Here is a 17,776-nt window from a genome sequence, read left to right as displayed (position 1 = left end):
ATAGACCCATAACGTAATAACCCGTCACTCGTATTTTTAATACACCTACAAGTCAGGGTTCTCCACTGGCCGAGATGAAACTGGATTAAAAATACACTAAAGCTTCGAATGAAAAAAAATCCAAACAAAAGCATCCCGCCTCCGCCACACGTAACAATCGTCGACGACGATTCTCTCCGTCGTCTCGGCGACTATACGTGGCCTCTGTCCCTCTCTCTCCCACACACACGCCAGCATCAATAATTCAGCCGCGAATCTATCTCTAACCACCGGCTATCTCTCCCTATTCTTGTCCAGGGCTCTCATACATGCGCCTACCGGAGAGCTATTAAAGAGCCCCCTTTGCCGTGGGGCTATAGAGCGAGGACGAGAGCTATGCGCGCGTAATACACCTCGCCGCGGAAAACGGGGGGTAAAGAAAAAGAAGACAATTTTAGCGTTCGATTGGCATTACGCGCGGGGGAGGAATATAAGGACGAGAGAATATCGAGGAGCGTATGTAATTGTTCTTAATTGCGCGGCTCGCTGCGGGAAAGTTGCGTCGGGGGACAGAACTTTGGTATCGCATAATAATTTTTATCTCTTCTCCTTCTCCTTCTCGTCGTCGTGGTTGTCGTTGTTGTTGTTGTTAGTCGTCTGGTATATAGTTCAATGTCCGAAGCATTAGAGGGAACGACCGAGGGAAAAGCACGTTAAAGTTTCAGCGATGTTAAATTGAACGCTTTGCGGCTTTGCAGCGTTTACGCGGTGTGTAATTATCATACGGGAGAGACGAGAGCGTTTTACGCTTGCGGTTGATAAAAGTTCTCCCCCGATACAGCCGAATCGTTTTTATAGCGCGTAAAAATAATCGTTTTCCATCCCGTAAAAGCTCGAGAGCTTTACCTATAAACGATAGAAAATCAAAGCGAAAGCTCGTGTGCAAGCACGCAAAGTGTATTCGACTCTTGGATTCCGGCTGTGTTTCACGTCGAATAAAGCTCGACTTTATGTATACCTCGAACGAAATCAAAGGAACGCTTCCTCGCGCAGCGATCCTCAAATAATGACAACCTCCGAGCGCCAGCCAAACTCTTGAAACCTCGTTACACGCGTCCTTTGAAGCTCCCGGTCGGCGATACACTCGACAAATATATGCGGCTTATCCAAGCGAATGAAAGAGTCGTCGTCGTCGTATGGAAAAAAGAGACACTGAGAGCTCGAGTCACGCACACAGAGCCGAGTTTTTGGCAATGAGCTTCGGATCCAACAATAGAGTATAGTCGAAGCCCATAAGAACCGGAAATCCCGACGTCTATAATTATCCCCGAGTCGAGAGAGGGCCAAGCTAATGAAACGTCCTGTGCCTCTCTACAGTATATCATCGACGTATACGTATAAGCGAATCGATGCCGAAGCTTCGCAGGGGGTTGCACAGGACGAAAGAGCGAATCGAGGAATAAACAGACGGCGCACTTGCATAAACGGCCGCGTTTAATACTCGCGCAAGTGAGAAAGCTTTTGAGCTAGTGCGGGGGGTCGCAAACGCCGCAAGTGTCCCTTTTCTTTCTCGCTTTGCGATGTGTATAACGTGTGTGCGCGGGACACCCTTTGCATGAGCACGATAAATATAGACATTTGCTTTGCGAGAGAGGAGAGAAGGACGTATGGGGCTTTGCGGAATTATATCCCGGCAATTTTCTATACCGCCTCATGTCGAAAGTTTATATGCAGAGCCTTTGCGTTTCGGTGAATTCGTTTTACCGATGGGAATTTTTTGGCTCGTCTGCGTGTGTGCGTATGCTTTTGGTGAAAAAGTTTCGCGTTTATGCTGGCTCTCGTTCGTTTATATAGCTTCAGAGGATGTTATTGAATTAACCGCTTTGAACGCGTTCGAGAGGTTGAAGTTTACAACTTTGTGCATGATTGAGAAAATCGCCGCAATATTTGTCGACTCATAAACGTAAATCTCTTGCGCTTGCACGCCGGCATATTTGAACAATAATCAATCGTCTCAAATTCAAAAACCGGCCGGCTACGTATTATCCAACATCCAATAAATCGAACGAAACCTCAGCCCACGCAAAGGCACCTTACGTAAATACAGTGTATATTCACCAAAGCAGCGCGCGCGTCATCTTCAAGATATCCTCCACAGCAGCAGCTCTCGCGAGTTATTAAGCAATTCGAAAACAAAGAGCGCATTATCCTGGGCATATGTCAGCCGCAGCTGGAGCTTTCCCAACTCTATATTTCCCTCTGCATACTACGTTTTTCTCCTCCGTGTGCCAGCAGCAGCTCGGAATCTCGTTAAACGCGGATTGCGCTAGCCGCTGATCTACATCGGCGACTATGGCAGCAGCAGTATCAGCCGATAGACTTTTACGGTGTATATGCAAGAGGGATTCGAGGCCAGATGGACTGACGCTCGGGTTAATGGGAATGCAAACTGTTGCCGCTGCTGCGGTCGAGGTAATATTTTTCGAGAGAGAGAGAGAGATACTCTCCTTCCTCTTTTTCGCCTGTTCTCGATGCAGGAAGTCGGCGCAGTAGCAGCGCGAGCGGAGATGAAAACGCGGATTTGATTTTCGCGGAGAAGAGATGCCGTGGGATAATGTAAAGCGCGCAAGAGAGAGAGTTTCCCGTTTCGAATATTCAGAGCGCGGGGAGCGGAGAAGTCGTTTGATGGGTGAGATTTGATTAAATCTTATTTATAGAGGCAACAGAGATGAGTGTGGCGCCAGAGACCTATACGCGAGTGCTCATCCGCGCTGTCGTTTATACACACGAGGCGTAGGACTAAATTTAAAATTTAATATGTTTCCTGGCTGCTGAGAGTTGCTTTATAACGCAAAAATAACACTTTTAATTGACGCCGGCTGCCGCGCCGGTGTGTATCGCTATTTCGGATACATGCAAGGTGTGTGTTTGTGTGATTTATACTCAAAGAATAATATACCGTGTTTCAAGCGCTGAAGTATCCTCTTGTTTTCTTTAGAAACTTTTGACGCGGAGCGTCAGCTGCTCTGCTGTTCTAGAGCACACAATGAACTGACAAATGACTCTTGCGGAGACGAATAATGACGATGATGAAAAGGCGATACACATATTTGGTTTCTCGAATTTTTATCGTTTTTGACGCTAAGCGAATAAATTAATATTTTCAAGCCCAATGAATTAACCGCGCGTTTACGTTTTAAATTCGCTAACATGAGATTAGCAACAGTGTGGCACTAAAAGCAAGACTCGCTGGCAGACTTCCAACCACCGGGCTGTTTAATTCACGCGAAATCGAAGCTTGATTAACGATTACGGACTAGCCAATAAACGACTGGGCATCAACATAAACTGACAAAAGGGATCTGCCGCTAAAAATAGTCGATATAGCTTCGTTCCTGACTGTAGAAAAATGTGATAATCCGTAGCTCCTATAATTAGCACTAGAATCTGAGTAGCTCGTCCGAATTTACGCTTGCGGCCAATAATCCAAAAGGTCCACCTAATGTCAAGATAATCAGCGACAGGCTCGGCTGTCAGTTATACGTTTCAGCGTTGCATAATGAAATTCCGTAGTGTCAGCCCGTCGAAACCGATTCCGTATCATTTCTAAAATTACATCGGAGCAAGTACGCTGATTTGCATTTTCAGCGCGTGCAGCACAGCTACATAATCCGCGTTGAGTTTATCCGAAGCGAAAATAATAAGTTTGCTTTGAAAAACCACGCGTCGTCTATTTTTAAAGACTTTTCATTCAATTTTCACTTCCTCGAAATAGCCTCGCACCGCCAGCGAACGATATTTACAAAAACACTCGCGGCGGCATTCTTCGGACCACTTCGCAAATTAACTTCTCCATCGCCGTAGTGTACACGAAATTCAATCCCCATTCTACGCTCGAGCGATTCTTTAAAAAAAGAATAAGCGCCGATCGATGAATCCCAGCCAAAAACCAATACTGCGTGGGCTCGATTATCGCCAGCGCCGGCTCTACGGGCGCTCGTCCACGGTATAAAGAGAGAGTGAAAGCCGAGAACGGGCCTCGACGCTGATTAATCTCAATTATACACACACATACACACACACACATCCGACATGGAAGTCGCCGCCGCCTCAGAGTCAAGTTCGAGGACGATGAGCCAGCCGAGGAGAAATAATACACGCACACGCGACGCCGGGAGACAATGAGAGATGGAATTTGGGACGTACGCGTATATATAGATATATAGGAGAGGATAAGCAGGTGAGCGAGCACATACGCGATTGTCGCGGTATCCGAGGTGTGACGCGAGCCCGACGCGCTTTGATGCGGTCATGGTTCCGTCTAGGCTACGGATATAGTGGAAAAAATTGCTCTCCGCGATGGCAGTGAACTTGACGGGAGATTACTGGTTTTTTTTCTGCTGTGGATAATAGTGGTTCGGTGTCGACTGCGAAGGCGCTGATTAGTTCTTTTTTTAATACGTACCGAAATACGCTTGCGTGGGACTTTTGAAATGAATGAGTATAATGACTTATTAATTATAGAGATGACGACAGAAAATATAGATTATGAACACCGAGTCTCAAAACACATTGCATTTATATAAAACTTTATAAAATTCGTAGAATATTTCTCGGCTATTTCTTCGTCAAAAAGAAAATCGAGTCAATATCTTTGGCATGTGCCACATCAGAAATTCGCCTCGAAAATATTCGAAATAGAGACGACGACGCTCGAATCTCTAAGTCTCGTTTCGCGAGAGGTATATCCGCGGCACGTTTATTGCGGATTATATAACGGATCTCCGCCGAGTAGAGAGCTGCGCGAATGAGACTGTAATAAACGTATTTCAAGTTAAAAGCATGATTCTCGCGCGCGCGAGAGAGAGAGAGAGATAGGAAGGGAAATTTACGTCTTCTCTATCACAGCTCGAACGCTGTAAATTACAGTTATGATTTAAATTAGGACTTTCAAGCCTTCAAAGCAGACGCAACAAACGTTACGGGCGACTGTTGCTAATGCAATAACGATCTCGAGATCCGAGAGTTTTAACGAGGCGAAGAGTCTCGTTTTATCCGAGATTACAAACAATGTCTATCGCGTCGAATAAATTTTAATACGACTCGTGAAAGTCGATCTAATTCGGTTAATCGTGTATAACAGCTGCAATAAAATTCCAGAATAATAACATTCAAAAAACGAGTTTCTCTATAAGAGAGACCACACCAGAATTACACCACGAGCCGCACATCGTCACTCATTCTCGCTCGCTGCAGTTTCCGGTGTATCCACGCGCGACACGTTTCCCAACAGCAGCATTTCGGCTTTCCAAAGCAAACTCGATATCTCCGAATTCGGCTTCCACCCACGCACGCACGAGCAATATCCTCCGAGCATTCGAATCCAGGAAAATCCTGAGAAGCAAAGCCCAGCGAAACGTCCGAGGGTCACGCGCTGCTCGAGAAATTCTCTCCCGCGAGCGCAAAGACGCTCGACAACCGCAGAATCGAACCCAACGTCCGAGTATCGATTGGACCTGTTACGACTGTATGTGCGCTGCATCGTCGCAACTCTGCAGAGCCGTTCCGATCAATGACGCAAGCCGGCGGGAGCCTCTGTAGACATGTATGTGTACACGTGTCGCAGTGGTATAAGCAGCACAATCGAGCGCAAGCGATAATCCACGTTTATACGTGTGTGGGTGCGAGGAAGCACAAGGCGGTCGACGACATCGACGTTCCGTTCGGCGGAGCTGTATACATGACGCCTTGACTTTGCCGTCGAGAGCCACCGCTGGTATACGCGGGGATTAAGTTTACGAGGAGGGAGCAATCGGTTTTTCAGCGAGTGTTGAAACTCTCCAAGCTCTTTCACTGCGGTTTCTTTAGAGATGATTGATTTTGGGTTAAAAGTGTGAGTTGCTGGGGGTGGAGCTGGCTTATCGTGTAATTAAGGGGTAGAATTGAAACTTTGCATGGCTACAAAATTTTCAAACTTATGATCGCATCGAAAGGGTTAAATTTGATACTATATGTACATTGAATAAAACTTACGATCCAATATGAATATTAACTCAGATCAGGTCCTTACCTAGAACAAAAAAGAAAATCGTTCGTTATCATCAGTCATGAGAACATCACATTAAAAACTCAACCCAGCGTGCTTCTCAACGACACTCAACCGTAATGATCTTAATAAACCCGTTTTTTGTTTACACCTCTCTCTCTCTCTCTCTCTCTCTCTCTCGTCGGCCTTCGCCTCTTTATATAAGAACCAGTCAGCCGATACCGGCCACTTCTCCCCCGTATCTCTCGGCAAAAAAGAAAACCCAGCGCGCACTCGATGCAAAATCCGCTATAATTACAGCTGAAAAGCAGAGCCTTCGAGAGTGCTCGCGGAACGCAAGAACGCGACAAATTAAGCCGCAGATAAAATTCCACTCGGGCGACGCGTACACGCGCTCTCGGCGCACATAGCTGCGGCGAAGGTCGCGCGGGTGGCTCGTTAAGACTCCGCGAAGAGTAGTTCCGGCTGAAAACAAAAGCAAGCGCCCGCAAGAGTGACAAATTGCACTACGGCCGCGCCAGGAACTCCTGCGAGAAGAGATCGTTCCTTTTTTTCGGCGCAAAATGGAAACGCACGCGAGCACGGAAAGCCGAAGGTATGCGTTTAAATTCGAAATTGCGAGCTGCCAAGGGCAATTATTTTTAATTACGCGGAGGGAAAGATCGTAGCGATGCTGCTGCTACGTCTCATTGTTAATTGTCCCCGTACGCGTACGCCCAGCTATTCGCGAGAGGAAATTATGCGCGCACGTGGTCTATGCGTTATACACTCGGAAAAAGGATGGCTGATTGAGAATAGCAAAGGTAAACTACTACACTTGACAATGTAACCGCTGGTGGAAGGTTGCTCGAAGTTTTTTTTTTTTTTTTTGGAGGAAAAAGGAAGGCGGGAGAACATTGTGCAATCAATAAGTCATCGACTGACGTTAACAACGCGGCCGCTTATTTCATTTTCATTAGTAGTCACCCAGTTGGCGTTGGGACGTGAAATTGCTCAATTTTCCAAACGATATTTTAATGGCTGCAACACATATCACCGCTGCGTACACAGTCGACGGGTATTTGCAATTTTTTCATGCGCACGATTTCGAGATGTCGTGCGCAAGCGCGATGATAAAAAAAGATTAGCCTCCGATTACGCGGCATCGATCGTAAATTGTATACGGTTAGATTTAAATGAAGACGGAGCACGCATTAAAATTAGTCTCAACTGAGTTACACCGCGAAGATTGCAGCTGCCTAAATATACTGCGCTAAGGAGCGCGAAGTGGAGAGGCTGGATACAAAACGTATAGTAGAGCGAGTGAGCGTAATTTAGGGGACAGAATTTGATCAATACGCTTCCATTTAGATTTTCGAAACGGTTGTATCAAAAGCTATTCGCGAACAGTCACTATATACATAGCATTATACAACAGTGAAATTTCATCGTCCGATCCCAAAATAATTCGCAAACTCCGCAGGAAAATCCAATATCCCAAACCGCCCTCACACATACATCACATCAGTCGACTGGACCCCGCGAACTCTTGGCGCTTTTCCGGACGGAGAGCCGCAACAAGACGCGACGAGTAGTGCACAAAGTGCATCGCAGAGGCGTCGTCGCACACAAGCTGGATGAGCATTTGCGTAAACAGCCTGACACGCAACATCCAAGCGAGAGCCGCGCGTATAACACAGCGGAAAGGGGGGAGGAGGAGGTGGAGGGACGTTCACTTTGTTCTGTCGCGGCGAGGCGTGCACGTTCGATATCCCGACGATTACGGGGGTCACAGCGCCGCGTCACGCCAGTTTGGTCTGATGCTTTACTGCGATGTATGTACAGTGATGTAGGAAGCTGCGCTGTGTGCGTGCGTGTGCAAGTCATTTGAATTTTCAGCGGTGCTGAGGTGTTTTGATGGATGTGGGGGAGAGAAATAGGCTGTATTGTTGTTAAATTTGAGAGTTTCTTATCACTAATGCTTTTGTCACTGATTTGTGTTAATTTGACTATAACCTTTCGAATTGATCTATAAAATTAAAATACATTCATTTGGTCGAAAGTGGCAGACGGTTAAGCATACATGGCCGAGATGCAGTACTTTTATAAGCTCAGAATTTTCGTGGTTTCGAAGTTAAAAATCAAAATGTTATGCTCTGTTTATTTTACGTATTAGCTGAAGCCGACTATTTCTCAGCACCAAGTAATTAATTATATTTTAAGAAATTCGAAATCACCTAAAATTTCGACGGAATACATTTTCCAGGGGTCATAAACTCCTCTCGTAAGCATAAATTTTACCTGACAGACTACATAATTTTTACTTAGCTGACTGATTGTAAAGGTAAAAATTGAAAGAAAAAAAAACTATACAGTCATTCAAGTCCCACTGGAGAAAATGGTCAAGCCAACCATCGCTCCTAACGACTTAGGTCCTATACTAATCTCGTCGTCATCCAGACTCCGTACTCTCTCGCGCGCGATAGCTTCTGAAAATCGTCGGGGACGCGTGAAATTTCGCGCGCGGCGTCGAAAGCATCGACGGCCGACTGACTCGGACATTAATAGCTGAGCAGCTCTATACAGCTATACAGGCCGGTACACGGCACACTCGAATATTAAGCTCGACGCGGACTCGCGCTTTCGCTGCTCGAGTTACGCGCTCTGATTTACGACGAGCGTCCAGCCGCTAGCCTTCGCCAATTAACGCGTTGCTCGAGTGCGCGCTATTGGCGGCTCTACACGTAGCACACCTCGAGAGAGCGAGCTGTAATGGCCCGTGGAATATAAGGTACAATTTTAGAAGGGCCAAAAGCCGCGCGCGAGAGATTTGCTTTTAATTAAAATGCGAGTGCTGGTCTATAAGCGTGTAATAAGAGAAAAATTCTGGATGTAATTTTCCTCTGGATTTGAATTTACGCGCAGGGATGTATGGAGAAAAATGCGGCGAAAGTTGCCGGCGCGCAAATCACCAGGAGACAAGGATGAAGATCCGAGAGAGATTTCCAAGAAAGGCAATTTCAATTCGCGCCAGCTCTGTATATTATGTGTACAGCCCTCGCTTGATCCATCGCGCGTTGCGTTTCAAAACAGCGCGAGATTTGAAATAGTACAGCGTGTACAGCAATAAAGCGAATCCATAAAGTCGCAGTTTTGCAACTGTCACAGCAAGCAAGGCCCGATAAATATTTATACACGTGTATACGGGTAGATTTACATGAATTTTTCAGCGACATCCTTTCACCGCCAGTCTGATGCTGCAGGTGTACGTCAAACGACGACGACGGCAATTTCAAAATCAGCGCATATCTCGCGCGCGTGTCCCCATTAGCGCAGAGAGATAGAGAGAGAGAGAGAGGGGGGGGGGATATTCCCATTAAACAAGCCGACCAAAATCGAGCTTCGCCTTTCGCGAGAGAGAGCTCCATTCCCATAAGCATCTACGTCGTGGGGCAACCACCGAGTGCTCGGAAAATCGCTCGAGACGCCAAGTGGTGCGCGCTTAGGAACGCAAGGTCGCGAGAGCGGCGAAGGATCGTTAATGTATGTGCAGTATATAACACACAGACACTTGGGAATTGCGCAAGTCGTTGCGACAGGGACAGAGACGCGGTCCTTTTGCGCATGCATGCATGCGTAGGTATATGGACGTGCGACCGAGGCTACTGCGCTTTTTTTCGAGCTGAGAAGGAGCAGGTACTTTGCTACGACACCTGTGTGCGGTGAGGAGTGAGGTGGTTCTTCACGGGGTGTTCGAGAGCTGAGACTGTTTTGAAAGAGCCGCGGCGGTTCGCACGATGCTTTCACGCAACGGCTGAATCGCTGTCATTGTGCGCAGAGATTACGCGTTGGTTATTAAAGCAAGCAATTTTGAGGCCTGTTATTAATTTTTAGTTTTCGTTTGTTGTATGCACACGATCGCAGCGCTGGTATTCTGAAAAATCGCGGATTGCGATAATTTTCCATCGATCATTCAAGCGCGTTTACATTAAATGAAATTTCACCAAGAAATACATTACTCCTGTAAACCCTCTCTACATACACTCCATCAGAGAAAACCCAAGGAAGACCTTCTCCAAAAACTTGAATACAATACAACTCCATCACGTAATAGCATCCCTCGTTCGCCAAGCGATTCCCAACCGAATCTCCGACTCATTCACCCCGTCGTTGTATAACGCTCTAAAAGCTCGTCGCTACGCGCACACCGACGACGTAACGCGATATCCTATCTCTCTCCAGAACGCGACAGTAGACAACAAGAATGGAGAAGAAGAGTACGAAGAAGAAGAAAAGAGCGAGTTTACGGCTTCCCAGGAGTGAATCCGGCGACCGACGTCCACGGCCTCGTCATTGCGTAAGACGAGACATTATTTACGAGTGTGTTTAATGCGTATACACGCAGAGGAGGACGGGGAAAAACACTAGCGCAAATTTTCCTCCGGAATGTCGCGCGTTGGGAAATCGAGAGCGCGAAAATACACGGAAAAACGGCTCGCCGCCGCGCCGGCAGTTACGAAAGTCTGCTTTTCCCTACACACTACTGCGGCTTTCGCAGAATCGATGCGCTTTTTTTGCCGTTTATGGAGAACTGCGTTAGCGGATCATTCCGCGTGTGCTGCGCGCGAGAGAGGAGAGATCGGGTAGTGGTGCACGTTTTGTAATACATAGATGACGAAATCTTTCACAGGGTTACGAGTTTAGTGCAGTGGTTGAGCTTTTATTGTTTGAGGATAAAATATTGGGTTTTTTAATAATCATCATCGATTCTCTTACAAGCGTCGTCTGCAAAAGATATCAAAAGTTACATTGTTGCTCTATATGCGCAACGTTCAAGGCTCCAGAGTTTCGTTACGGAGGCAAGTTTTTCCTATTATTATTCAGAAACTTTTAATAAAGTTGTCCCCCTTGCATAAACATACATGCTCTAACTACCAGGTCAAGTTTTTTAATAATCGCACGCGCGCTACGTAAGCGACATACGGAGGCGTATATATTTCTATAAAAAAAGAAACGTAACAATATATAGCAACAGAGGTCGATACCGGGATCGCAGGCAGTTATATATACGTATTCCGACATGCATTTTTGAAGGTTGTGTGTAACGTCCTGCTTGTACACCAGAAGGGGGAACTTTATACCGTAAACCTTCGACTTTCTTTATTCATAAGTCTATGGAAAGTTCTTTTCTCTCCGTGAATCGATACGCGAGCTCTGCAAAATGCCCGTTTAAGCCGCTTTTCCATCGATTATTTATTTCGTTTGGCCACAATTTTTTTATTTCGACCTCGGGTCGAACGCACGCTTTGTGCGATATTTCTTTTATTCAACCGCGCTAGATAAGAAAATAATTGATTTTATTCCAACTTGTGTATCGCATTGTTATTATTTCACCATATCTGCCTATTCGATTAGCCGATATACCTTTCCGTCAGAGACAAAGAAACAGCCTTATACTCAATGCAAACAAACAAGTTAGACAACAACTAATCCAATATTCCTCGAACAAAAAAAAAACGTCAATCCCACGCATAATTCGTCGCACCGTCGTCGGGGCCAATCAACGAAGCCACAGTCTTTCTCTGCACTTCCTCTGCATTCAAAGTCAATCGCGCTCTCGACTTTTCGAGACACTGACCGGGAGAGCCGCGCGCGCGAACCGGCAAATCAAATTAGAGCAGCAAGCTCTCGCGCGAGCGTCTAAATTAAGCCGACGCAGTCGTTATCTCTCGGAACCAGTTTTTTTCGCTCGAGAATTCCTCGCCCACCGAGTCCGGAGGTGTGTTTAGATACGAGCCAGAGAGCGCCAAGGACGCCGGGGCTGTGTGTGTATTTTTGATCGATGGATGCATCGGCCGCTGTCGTATTATTTTGTTTTTGTTGTTTTTTTTCGGTTTTCGCGTGTATGTTATGAAATGAAAGCCGACGGTTTATTATTGAAGCAGAGTTTTACGATGCGGCGAGATGAATAACAACAGCGTTTTATTTTTACGTAAAAGGAAGCGAAGCGCGAGACATGATTCATTTGAGGTGCGTTATTGGAATTGCTTGTCTCCATCTCGGTTGAAATTTGCAGCCGCTTTATCACGCATGAATATGCAAATAAGAAGTATTCGACGTTTGTTTATAAATTTATATGCAGATTACTCGAGGGACAATCTTCGATGCGATGTTGTTAATCGAATATTTCGAATGTAATTTATGCGGTGTGTACATCGGTGCAACTAAAATAAATTCAACCATCGAATTAAAGCCTGTTGCTTCGAAGTCAGGGTGCACTTCACCCCGAAACGTCTACCTATTTTTAAAACCTCGAAGTGCAGCAATCACAGCTAAAAAAGGACCGAAGCTTCTCGATAAATTACACGTTGCGCTTCATCGAGACTCGAAGTTCTCGAGCATGTAACGAAGTTCCACTTTTCTCCCGTCAAATTTAAAGCAGCAGCATCAGAAGAGGGAAAAAAGGACACGTTGAGCCGCGAAGAAAGGCGGAGGCCAGGAAATATCGATGCCTTGAAAGTTTAAAGCATCGCGAATCGGCAAATTGCCGGCGCGCACGTTCCATTTTACGACGACTATAAGATTCGCGTAATTCCGGCCTTGCGCTGCTCTTAATATTTTTTTTTCGCTCAAAGAAGCTCTACTCGGATTTGTTTATCGGGCGAAGAAGCATCGCGTATAATATCGTTCGTAAATTACGTTGACAGTAAAGGTGAAAGTGATCGGGAGCAGCGCAGAAACAGTGAAGGATGTAAGCCGTATCGTTTTACTTCGAGTCGAAATCGATTTATTGAAACGATTATAAATGACATTTGCAACTGATACTGATAAATAAACATGTGTAAACTCAGTTTCGCTGTACTATAACACGATTCCCGATCATGATCTAGATGTAATTTAATATCGACGTTTTGTCGATGCGGAGAAACGCCGAATCAAAAAAAGAAGAAGGCGAAGACGGGAAGCGGAAAAGGCGAAAGCGGCGAACACAATAAAGTGCATTAAACCCCTCTAACAAAGATCAAAAGCTCCGCGAGTTTCCGTTCCGCGCACAATCCAATTCCAGAGAGTCGCGGGAAGCAACAGTATACTAAAAGAGAGAAGCCGGAGAGAGAGAGAGAGAGAGAGAGAGAGAGAGAGAGAGAGAGAGAGACACGCTGGTGACCTTAAGAGAGAGAACCTGAGCTAATTGCGATACACCTGCGGATTAAAACGACTCTTTTTGCCCGCTTCCACTCTGGGAATTTTCAGCTTGAATTTTCATTCCCTCTCGGCTCTCTCATTGCCCCGCGGTTTCAGCTTTGCATATTAACTGGGAATTTGAATTCATGCTTCGGCGAAACGAGAGCGAATTTCTAATGCTTCTCCGAGAATTAATCATCATTTCTCCATCATCAACCTGTGCAGCAGCAGCAGCAGCAGCAGCAGCAGCAGCAGCAGCAGCAGCAGCAGCAGCAGCAGCAGCAGCAGCAGCAGCGCTACTGATTCGATGCAGCGCGCGGAGTAAAATTGAATTTCTTCGACACTTCGGCAAACTTCGGATCCGCGAAATCGAGCCGCTCGATTCTCCAGAGCGGACAACTACGTGGTAGTTCTCGAAAGCAAAGTAGATAGAGAGAAAAGAGAGAGAGAGAGAGAGAGAGAGAGAGAGAGAGAGAGAGAGAGAGAGACGGCAAAAGTGTCGGAGCTCTCGCAGTAGTTTTGTGATGGCAACCGAGCGACATCGAATAACCATGGCAACGCTTTGTTGTGCCCCAGTATACGTGTAAGCTCGCGGGGGAGTGTGCGAAAGCCCACCCACTCTCGAAAGCTGCCGTTGACCCAGCACGGGACGCGACTAACCACCGCTTCTCTCTCTCTCTCTCTCTCTCTCTCTCTCTCTCTCTCTCTCTCTCTCTCTCTCTCTCTCGAACGAAGAGAAGAGCTCCTGGGATCTTTTCGCACTTAGCTGCACACTGCATTGTTTATAAGTTTCTTTGTGCTTCCAGCTGAGAGAGAGAGAGAGAGAGAGAGAGAGAGAGAGAGAGACAGCCCCGATGTCTCAGTCTTTGGAGGATCAGAGCTCTGCGATTGTCGAGGATCAGCTGTTTGAAAGGTTAATTCGCGCGCTCGGACTTTCCATGCACTTTCCAGATAACCACCCTCGGAGCTAGAGGTTAGACCCTTGTACAAGGGGTGATTCTTGTCGGAGTCGATCGAGAAAGAAGTTTCCTCCGTTTGATTTTCAAAAGATCATTCAACGATTCCCCCTCGAAAGTACTTCTCCACCACAAGTGCATCTTCGGCTAAAGACGACCACAATGGACCGCATACACTCAATATTTCAATAACGAAACAAAACATTTATCTCGAATAAAAGACCGAGAAACTACATTATGCAAACGCACAACGTCGATTCTCGGAGAACCACGTAGAAAAAAAAGGGAAACGCACATACTCTCCCCATCAATTTATCGGAATAAAGCGGCCGTATACGCTGAGACCACCCCCTCGACGGAAGCCGGCGTTTTCCCCGGCTCTCGCGTATTCAGAAAGTGAGAGAGAGAGCCTCAATTTCACAATCTTCGAATTATAAATAATGGCGGCGCGGCAGTAGACTACTCGCAATAGCGGCTCTTCGATTATTCATCGGGCGTTACACGAGCGCGAGCGCGGCCCTCTCTTGCGCGCTGCGCCGACATAACTCGACGATTTGCAGATCTATAAAGCCTCGAGGAGCTAGAGCGGGCTCTGGATACGGCTGCACATAGAGACTAGAGAGAAAACACACTGCGCGTATATGGATTATGCGATGTATACGCGAACGAGTAGGACTTGGGAATGTCGGGGATATTGCAGAAGAGCTGGCATGGCTTTAGTGTTAGGAGAGATAAACAAATTTGTAGAATTAATTTTACTGAGTTAAAAAATGTTATGTATTATTTTAACATTGTAAAGTGTTTCAAGGTGTAATTTTATCGATTGGTTGATTTGAAACATAAGATAGAAATTATTATTATTTTAATTTATGAAATACCAAAGAATTATATAATAATGTTTGCTTCAGCGTATGCACGTTAATAAATAACAGATTCGCTTTTAACGACTTCAGAGTTTATACGCGTTATATAATTCTATTTTTAAGGAAAATGATATTTTATTGTATGCAGCGTCGACAATTTTCGAGAAGTTAATAAAACATGCACACGTACGTGAAGCGAAAAATGTTTATTAAATTTTAATTACTTTTCCTAGAGTTTAATTATTGTTACGCTGTATTATAAAATAATAGAGAACAGACATGGTTTTGCTATATACATATAGATACTTATATACAGTAGAAAATAGCATAAGAATACGTTATGCATCATTTTTTTGCTGATTTAGTATCTCTAGGCCCTAATATGATTAATTAAAAATCCATATGTTTGAGTAGTTTTTAAAACGGCAGCTCTCCAATATGGCGGCTCAAAGGATAAAGAACTAACCTAACGTACGGGCATTTGAGTGCATAAATTCAGTCATCATGAATCTATTTTGATTTTGAAGCATTATCTCTCATTTCTATTATGATTTCGGAGAAAACAATAAGGTTATTTTATGTATTACAATTTACATACGTTTATGCATCTATATATTTTTTCATCTTTCGCGCCGCCATATTGATCACGTGAGCTCTCAATCGTTTAAACGTATTATTACTCTCTAAATCTGTTCGAGTGATTGTTTCACTCTAAAAAAGAGTAATTCATAGAATGACTCTCCTTTGAGTAAAAACTATGAAGTCCCTATATAGCTTACTCGCTGTAGAGTGATTTCTATTGTATTTGTTCGATCACTCTTTAAAGAGTAAGTCACTTGATAACGAACTCTTTCTTTGTCAACACGTGCTTCGTTAGAAAATGTGCAAAAGTGTTTGTTGCAGTATTTTTAACCAACATAGAATGTCGACAATGATATCAAAGTTGCCTAAGATAAAAATATATATTTACGGTTTGTATGTACGTACATATGTGTATACGTATGCAATGTGAATGAATACGTGCATACATATAAAGAGGTTAGGTTAAGACATTAACAATAATAAAAAATAGTTTATGTTTTTAGGAAACCTTAGATGCGTGTGATACTCTAGCCTCCAACATTTTTTATCATCTCGAATGTAATTGCAATACCTAACCTCAACCATAACCTGCAAATCTAAAATCACCCTACCCATGGCAAAGAGTGAAAATATCACTCTTTCCAAAAGTTAGGAATCAGTCGAAGCCGAGTGACTCAATTTTGGCAGAAGGCTTAGAGTGATTTATCACTGGTTTGGAGTGATTTTCACTCTAAGAGATTTAGAGAGTAGCAAACTGAATTTTCAAAACAATATTACTTAACAAATATTGCAGTAAAAAGCGTAGCTCTTGTACTTTTGTGTAAGATTTATTCTTAACTTTATTTTAAAAAAGGTTTTAAAAATCATGCCTGTTCTCTATTCTATCTTTTCTGCAAAGGTACTCAAGAAAATTGATCACCACCCAGTCCATCTCCACGAAAATTCACGCAAAGCTGTCGTAAAAACAACGAAAAACCTCCCCCTAAAAACTCTCGCAGCATCCAATCTCAAAAATAACAACCTCGACGATTCTCGCGCCCGAAAATTAATCTCGCGCTCGCTTTTATGAGCGCCGGCGCTGCTGCCGTTGGCGCGTACCAAAGAGGGACACGCGGATTGATGAATTGCAGTCTGTCGCCGTGGCGAAAAACGCTCGCGCTCGATAAGCGCTTTCCCCACGCGTGGCCGGAATTTTATTTTCCAAGATCCTTCCGAGTTTCGACGCCGCTGTTGATTTTTCGGCGGGTCTTTAAATTTTTTACGCTTTGAAACAGCCTGTTACACAAGCGATAACGTTGCGTCGAACGAGATTTAAAATTGAAACGTACAAGTGCGACGATACGACTCGTAAAGCATCGAAAACACAGTGTATACGGTATACACTACAGGAACAAAGCATCGCAGCTCTTTCTCTCTCCGAGTGTCCCATAAATCTCCGGAGCGAATCATTACGGGCCGGTTCGTCATCGCCGGGAGATGATAGGTGCGCCGCACGAAGGCTCATTAAGCCGCCGAAAAAAAAGCCGCGACGGCTTCAAAGTGTTCAAACCGACCTGTAGACTCCGTGTGTCCGTCGGTGTTTAGCCGCATCAAACAAAGACCGATAAACGTGCAAAGGTGCCGTGCGCGCGGTGGACTTAGGTTCACATGCGCAATTACGTCAACGCAAGCGCACGTTTCTGCGGCTCTGGCACTTTAGCCGCGAGTAATTTATGATGGAAAGATTTATCGAGCCGCTGAGTAATTAAATGTTCGGCGCTGCTGTCGCTGTTTTTATTTCTCGTTAAATTGTGGAAAATATTGTATGATTCGTGAGTTAATGCAAAACTGAGTATGATTTATCGAGTGATGATAATTGCGATGTAAATCCGCCTCGGTTGTCTAATTTGGTATGTGTACTGTGTACCGTTGTTTGAAGCAAGTTGTATCAAACTAATATTCGAACTTGAATACACTTCATATCACGTGGATGATACGCATCTCGCGACGATGCATATTCCGAAACGGGCCGCTGGGCGGATAAATATTGTAATGCGCTTCGGCAAAGCTACAAGCGTATGTATACTTTAATAGAGTTGCGCATTGAAACGTGCTCTCGGGAGTGAATAATTATCCGATCTACATTCGCAGATGGCGCGCGGGGCATTAAAATTATTGATGCCACTGCCGAACGTTTTAACGACGAGCTT

At 44.9% G+C, this 17,776-nt stretch overlaps 1 protein-coding gene across 6 annotated transcripts in view; it reads right to left on the bottom strand.

Moving 5' to 3' along the window:
• LOC103315636 (heterogeneous nuclear ribonucleoprotein K) overlaps positions 1–17,776 on the bottom strand; it is a 75,857-nt gene that overhangs the window by 55,491 nt on the left and 2,590 nt on the right. For 2 of the 6 annotated variants that reach the window (XM_032600952.1, XM_032600953.1), the window contains exon 2: positions 6,013–6,049. The exons of the other annotated variants lie outside the window; for them this stretch is intronic. The gene's annotated coding sequence lies outside the window, so the exon portion shown is untranslated. The remainder of the gene's footprint in view (positions 1–6,012; positions 6,050–17,776) is intronic. 6 annotated transcript variants of the gene reach the window in all.

The sequence above is a fragment of the Nasonia vitripennis genome, chromosome 5 (genome assembly GCF_009193385.2).
Source record: "Nasonia vitripennis strain AsymCx chromosome 5, Nvit_psr_1.1, whole genome shotgun sequence".
In the NCBI taxonomy this organism is placed as follows: Eukaryota; Metazoa; Arthropoda; class Insecta; order Hymenoptera; family Pteromalidae; genus Nasonia; species Nasonia vitripennis.
Note: the sequence above shows the minus strand (reverse complement) of the source record. Positions and strands in the feature narration are given on the sequence as shown.